The sequence below is a fragment of the Anomalospiza imberbis genome, chromosome 11 (assembly GCF_031753505.1).
Source record: "Anomalospiza imberbis isolate Cuckoo-Finch-1a 21T00152 chromosome 11, ASM3175350v1, whole genome shotgun sequence".
In the NCBI taxonomy this organism is placed as follows: Eukaryota; Metazoa; Chordata; class Aves; order Passeriformes; family Viduidae; genus Anomalospiza; species Anomalospiza imberbis.
In genome coordinates, this window is record NC_089691.1 from 20187148 (window position 1) to 20194871 (window position 7724).

The window sequence follows — 7724 nt, forward strand, 5'->3', positions numbered from 1 at the left end:
TAAAGGAAAAATTTCAAACCAGGTGTAATAGGAATGTAAGAGTCTGATCTTACTGAAAATTGAGGGCAGTTAGGATGTTGGTTATTCATGTGTCTCCAATTCTTATCAGAAGCAAAAAAAGGGGGTGTAGCCCTCTATTTTCAAAGTGTATCGATTAAATTTGTAGAGAAAACTGATCTCTCTCTTGGATTTTGGATATTTCCTTGACTTTGTGCCTTCACATCTACAGCTTTGTCTGGGGTCAGATTTGAGCAAAGAGATGTAACCAGGACAAGGATTGAGAAATTGCTGGAAATGAATTTGCTAGGCAAATTTCTTAATTCCCTCCATCTGCCTTTTTTCTCAAGCAGCAAAAAGGAGATTATTTTGCCCTTTCTTCTCTACTTCTTAATGAGTGTAAATTTGCTGCAATGCAATCTTTTCCTGTGTCCTGAAAAGTAAAATCAGGATGCACCTGCTACCCAAGAATAATAATAATAACAATAATTACATGACTAATATAAAAGAATTGTTGATGAGGCCTCAGTGGAGTTAGCAAGTGATGAGGATGCTCAAATGAGCAGCTCTATTTGCTTCCAGATCCCTGTGCTCCAACTTCTGCACTTCAGCAATTGTTGGAGTGTTCCATGGGAATTTGGGAAGCATTTTTGGACTCATAAATGATAGGGAAAATGTCAGGCATGCTGAAAGATCTCCTCACTCCTCAGCTGAGAAGACTGGGTATTGATTTACACAAGACTGCATCACATTCATTTAGATAGGTGTTCTGTGTGTTGTATTTTTTTCCCCCAATCAATATTTTTTCCAATTTGGCTGCTGGTAACAGTCAGGCTGAAGCCCAGCATTCCCATGTCAGCACAGAAAAGCAGCCTTTGTTTTAATTGTCGAGAGCATCTGGCCCTCTTTGCCTCTTGTTTGCCCCATTTGAGCCACACCCCTTGGCTGGCGAGAGAGAGCCTTAAATTTGATAAAGAAGTTGCTTACAATGCAGTCCTGCAGCTTAAATGCCATGACATTTCCTAGGTATTAACAAAAGAACATTAAATTAAAATTACGCTCCTCGGGGAGCGCAGCTCTGTGTGGCTGGGGAGAATTCACTGGCTGATTCACTGAGTCTCAGAGTTTTACCTGATTGCATCTGCAGCTCCCACATTCCTTCCAGGGGTACACCCAACCAGGAGGCAAATCCTGCTCTGAGATGCCTTGAGACAGCTCAGAATCACAGAATGAACCAGGCTGGAAAAGACCTTTGAGATCATCAAGTCCAACCCATGACCTAACACCTCCTCATCAACCAAACCGTGGCACTGAGGGCCAGGTCCAAGCTTTGTTGAACCCCTCCGGGGATGGTGACTCCACCCTTTCCCTGGGCAGCCCATTCCAGTGCCCAATCACTCATTCTGTGAAGAATTTTTTACTAATTTCTAATCTAAGCTTCCCCTGGCGCAGCTTGAGGCTGTGTACTCTTGTTTTTTTTGTTTTGGTTTGCTTGGTTTTTTTATCACAGAGTCATCAGGTTGGAAGAGACCTTCAAGACCATCGAGTCCAGCCCAGCCCTGACATCTCACCTAAACCCTGGCACCCAGTGCCACATCCAGGCTTGTTTAAACACACCCAGGGATGGTGACTCCACCACCTCCCCAAGCAGACAATTCCAGTGCCCAATCATTCTTTCAGTGAAGATGTTTTTTCTGATGTCTAACCTATATTTCCCTTGGCACAGATTAAGGCTGTGTCCTCTCGTTCTGTCAGCGGTTGCCTGGAAGAAGAGACCAACCTCATCTGACTGCAACCACCTGAAAGGTGGTTGAGAGTGATAAAGGCACCTCTGAGTCTCCTTTTCTCCAGGCTGAACAACCCCAGACTCTCCTCACAGGACTTGTGTTCCAGACCCCTCACCAGCCTTGCTGCCCTTCTCTGGACACTCCAGCCCCTCCGTGTCCTTCCTAAATTGAGGGCCCAGAACTGGACACAGCACTCGAGGTGCTGCCCAACCAGTGCTGAGCACAGGGGAAGAATCACTGCCCTGCTCCTGCTGGCCACAGCATTCCTGATCCAGGCCAGGAGCCACTGGCCTCCTTGGCCACCTGGGCACACGGCTGGCTCATGTCCAGCCTGCTGTCCATCAGCAACCCCAGGAGCCTTTCAGCTTGGGCACTGTCCAGCTGCCCTGTCCCTGTCCTGCAGCTCTGCAGGGCTGCTTGTGGCTCCTGGGGCCTCTGCCTTGCCCCCGTGGGCTCTAGCCAGGGGATTGATCTGAGCCAGGCCCTGCTCCCAACAGCCAAAAGCCCCTCCTTGATGGTGTCAGTTTGCACGGGCCTCATTGCCTCTCTCTGGTATAGCTGTGACAATTGACATCAGCTCAGGGCTGTGCCCCACTGAGTCCCGAATGGGCTGAAAATGAGTGTGGATGGCTGTCAGGGTCAGCTGGTGAGACCCCAACAGTGTGAAAGTCCTTGTTCGCCTAACCCAGCAGCCGAAGAAGGAGCCTGGAATGCGTCTGATTGTGCTTTCCAGGTTGTTTATTTCTCCTTATCTATAATATTTTCTCTCTGACCTGCCGAGGTCTGCCTAGAACAGAAGCCACAGCAGTCTGGCGTGCCCTCTCGGGCGGCATTTGCCTTTTATATCAAAAGTTATGCACAGTCTGTTTATAACAATGCACCAATATCTAACATCTATGTTGGACAGTGTGTCCCTATCCTAAACCAATAGAAAAGTGTCACCAGCACACCAAGACATGGAGGGCAAGAAGAAGGGAAGGAAGGCTAGGAAACGCCCAAATTCCTCCATCTTGTACACTCTTGAACCCCATTCTAAAAATCCCAAAATTCTCCTTCTCCACCCTGTGTTAATTCAAATATCCCACTACTCAAACCCTTGTGACTTGTAATTCCTCACACAAAATTGACAGCTTTTTCCATGGGCTAAAATCGAAGCCACAGGTGTTTTTGACTTCATGCCAGGGTCTCCGAGACCCCTGCCAGGGTCTTGAGACAGCCAGGGCAGCCAGAGGGATCAAAAGCTCATTGCAATTAAACAAACACACTCCTGGCTTTCCTGCACAGCAGTTCATGCTCCAGAACGCCGAGCCCTGGCTTTAGTTGTTATCCACATCATCTAAGTGCTGCTGAAGCTGGGATGGTGTTCCTGGAGTTGTTATGAAATAGGATCTGTTGTTCTGCAGTAAATTGGAAACTATAACTCGGTCTTTGATTAATCTTTCTCTGAAACATGGAGGTCATCCCTAACTTCCAGATATTTCTATTCTCTGTGTATATTAATTTCTAGTAGCCTGGGGTTTAATACATATTTCTCTGTTTCATTTCCACAATTAATGGCTCTAAGACAACACAGATAAAAATGTAAATGAGCAACTCATCTTTATGCTTTTCAGCTACATGTTTACAACTACAGTTAGAGTGAGCTTCTAAAACTGCCCAAACAGCTTTTCCTGCAGATATGAAAATTATGAAGTTACCCTTCTAAATTACAGATTTTAAAAATTGCTGTCATTTTAAACACCCATATTTTTATGTTTATTGGAACTCTTTTGAGCATAAATGCAACACAGTCTTTCTTTTTTTGTAATGCAGAGTAATACATAATATTAGCATAAAGAGAAGCCAACATACATATAAATACTTTTTTTTTCTGCAATCTTCTCTGCAAAGACTTTAGAGTAGGGACCTATAAAAGTGAGCATTTCTTGCAATTGTTTTCTCTAAATTCTCTTCCTGGATGCACTGCTGTGACAACATCCTGGAATCAAATGTGAAAAAGAAAGTACAAGAAAATTGTGGATCTTGACAAAACCACAGGGCTGTTACAGCTGCAGCATAATGGGGGCACTGGGAAATTAAAACTTCCCACTTTTCCCTGAGCTGCATTTCTACAGCTGGCAGTGAGAACTTAATTTCTGATTATGTGTTAGTTAAAGAGCTAATACAGTTGGGAAGAGGCTGTTCTAGCAGGCAGATAAAGTTTCCATTCACCTTCTTGCAGCTAAACCAAGAATTTAACTGGGGCAAATGAAATAAGGAGGTCATGAACATTGCAAATGTGCTGCCTTGGATGGGCTGGGTTTTAAAGGGTTTTCTCCCTGTCCTTTCTGACAAAGAATATTCTAAGGCTGAGATGGGTTTTTATTTAAGTAGTACCAAGTTAATTCTTCAACAGAACTTATGGCTGTGTCTGAAATACAAGGAAAATGTCAGCCCTTGGTGTCCTTGCCCATGGCAGGGGTTTGGAACAGGATAATCCCCAAGGAGATACCGCAATGGTAATGCTAAAAGTTGAGTCGAAGGCAGAAAGAAATGAAAGCACACTGGAAGTGTCTGGGGGTTTTAATAGTCAATTAAGGGGTAAGAAAAGAAATAAAGGAAGTGAAAAAGGAAGTGTTGGCTGGGGCAAACAGAATTTCCTCACAGCTCTCAGCAGGTTTTGGGTAAAGAGGCAGGGAACATCCCTGGAATGACATCCACTCCTGTATGGAGCAGGGTATCCAGCACTTGAATTAAGGGAATCAATGCCACCATTGCATCCTTTATTTCCTTCAAATATTAGTAGTAAATGGGATCAGAACTGGCACTGAGGCTGCAGGAAGACTGCCCTGATTTGAGGTTGTTTCCTGTCATTCCAGGTGGATATTTCCATGTAGCTTCCACTGGGTTTATGCTGGCAAGGATCATAGCCTGGAGGTGAGCAGGCACTGAGTTTTTAATCCCTATTTTTCTGTGATTCCATTCATGTTGCAAGATGTCAGAGCTCTGTATGGTAATGAACAGAGTTCTGCAGAGGTTTTGGTAGAGATTTCTCATCACTTTTGTGTCAGGTTCAGCTGAGCATGGAAAGCTGCACTAAGCACAGGGATTACAGCCACAGTGAAGAGTCTAAAGCTCTTCTCTCTTTTCTGATCACATCATTGTGACTGTATTTATATTTCTGAATTACGTCCTACTGTCAACTCCTACCTGCCTTGAAGAGGGTATTTGTTTTATCCTTTGCCTTTAGCTGTTTTAGGCAGTGGGGTCAGCAATGTCCCTCTGCTGCTCTATCCCACATTCAACACTCGATACCAACTACCAAATAATGGCACTTGCACTCATATCTTACTTCTGATATTTGACTTCCCTGTTGTTTGAAGGGTAGGAGATGTGTTTTGAACTCTTACTCTTCCACCTGTATTCTCAAAATAAAATACACTCAAGCCACACTTATCTGGGGGCTGTCTTTGCAACACAAAGTTGTTTGTGTTTGTTTTTGAGGGAGCACTGGCTGGATTTGTGGCAAATTTCTCTTGGTGTAGCAGTGTCTGTGGGAAGGTGAAGTCCTGGCAGCAGAGTTCTCCTGACACCTTCCAAAAAGGAAGTATTTTGGCATGGCAGGCTGGAAGGTCCAACTCTTGTCTGGTGTTTCTCACCAGGTTCCTGTCCAGGACCTGGCCAGGCTCCAGGCTCTCCTGTGCTGAGATAAAGCCTATTCCACTTGCTTGCACTAAGATTTATCCTGCTAAAATCAGGCTCCCTGCTGTTGGTGATGAGCTCAGATCCCTTTTTACCATCAAGGGAGCCACATTGGAGAGAAATCTCTACTTTTTTGGTGTTTGGTAAAACCCTCGTCCTGGGGAATTCAGTTGCCGAGTTCCTGTTCATCAGGAGGAAAAAGGGGGAAAGGTGCTAAGCCCTAAATTTGTGGCAATTCACCTCAAAAATAGAGATCTGCAGTTACTGCTTGCAAAGTGAGAGAGAGAGGAAACAAACAATACAAACAAACAATACAAACAAACACTTTTTTTTTTAAGAAGTCTTTATCAATAAAGGAATCATTGCTTTTTGTTTTGGAAGAATGGTTAGAGATCCTGAAAGTGATGCCTTATTACATTTACTGGGATATCTACTGCATATTATGCTTTCCTTTCTATCTTTGGGTATAACAGGGCCATCTGTCAAAAATATTGGTAATAGAGAAATACACTGGATAAGGCAAAAGTAATTACTCACTTTCCTTTGGTCTGATTTACTACAACTTAAGTCAAATAAAAGAGCAAATAATAAAGTTCCCAGGCAAAATCTGAGCCGTTTTGGCATCATTTTTCCCCAAGTTTGCTTTGCAGAATATAATTAAATCTGCCCTTGGTAGATAAGGAACAACCCTGCTCTTTCCCATCCCACACACGGGCACAGTTTGCTTCCCTGATGTTGTTTTTTTGCAGAGTTTGCAGGAGGGATCAGTCTGCTGGGGCTGCTCACAGCCCTGGGTCTGTGCTGACCCAGAACCCAACCCTGGGGAGCTGCACAGCCCTCCCAGCAGTTCCTGCATCCTTCCCACCCTCTGTTTGCCATCCCCAGAGGCTGCCAGGCTTCTCTGGGCCTTCTGCAGGGGTAGGTTATGTACAGGATGCTCAGCAGCCCTGCCAAGAGCTCCCAGCTTGTTTGTGTCATGCCTTGGAGGGCTGCCTAAAACAGAGGCTGGACAAGATTGAGAGAATAAACTGGGTATTTATTAAAGGCATTGATAGGCACACCTTGGGCAGTCCAAAGCCTCCCAGAGGCTACACCCAATGGTCATGAGTTTTTCAGACAATTATAAGTTTAGTCCATTTACATATCAGGGGTTAATTCTCCAATTACATCTTCAGCTAATGAAGTCATTTACCCCAAGTTTGCTCCTCCCCAATTCACATTTGTTCCCATCTCTTGGGGGCTGAGACAATCAGGTGTCTCTGGCTGCCAGGCCTGGAGAGGAATTGTTGTGTCTGAATAAAATGGGAGAACAGAGCTGACAGGCTGTGGAACTTTACAGTTCTTCCCTAAAGCAGTACAGGGGCTGGAAAACATAAAAGCTGAATCCTAAGGCATCATTGTGAAGCCATCATGTGATTGCTGGGTTTGCTCTGGGATCTTTTTGACTGCAAGGATGGGAGGCAATTCTTTGTTCCTCGCTCCTGCTGCAAGATTCCAGGTTTCCCTGGGGATCTTTCACCCTGTGCTGGTCCAAGCAGAGTGCTCAGTCGCTGCAGAAGTTCGGGGGCATGCCCAGATTCTGGAAGAAGAGGAGTTTCCGTGGAGCAAACAATGAAGTAAAAAAGAGATGCTCTTGCCGGGCCGCTCTTGGCTTTGGCTGTGAGTTTTTGGCACTGAGCTCTCCTGGGGCTACGTGAGGAGGACAGCCTTGTGCAGCCCTGAGTTCTCTCCAGAGCCAGCTCATGGCACAGGCTCAGGCACATGATGCCCTCTTGTTGGCTGATTTGTTTTTCAACCTGCACACCAAATCTAGGAGGAAATCCCATCCCTTGGACTGACTTTTGGAGAGAGGAGCTCTGGAATTAAGTCAGTGTTTCTGCTCGAGTGCTGCTTCCAGCTTCTGCTTATTTGGGAATGTATTTGAATATCTGGGATGTATTTTGCCCACAGATTTGAGACAATATAATGTAACTACAAAAACATGCTTCAGATGCACAATAATTTATATCACTGGTAATAATACAGAAATATTGAACAATAAATAGTTTCTGGGCATTAGGCAGAAAAATTCAAAGCTACTGAAACAATGAGAGATATTTCTATTTAGTGGTTCTTTTCTGACAGTAAAACATGGTGGATACCATTTTAATGACCTTTCTTTGTAAATAACCTAATTAGCTCAATGATCTGACTTTGTGCACAGAACTATTTTTGTCTGGGGGAGTGGAAGGGAAATCAGAACAGGAAAGAGAACATTAA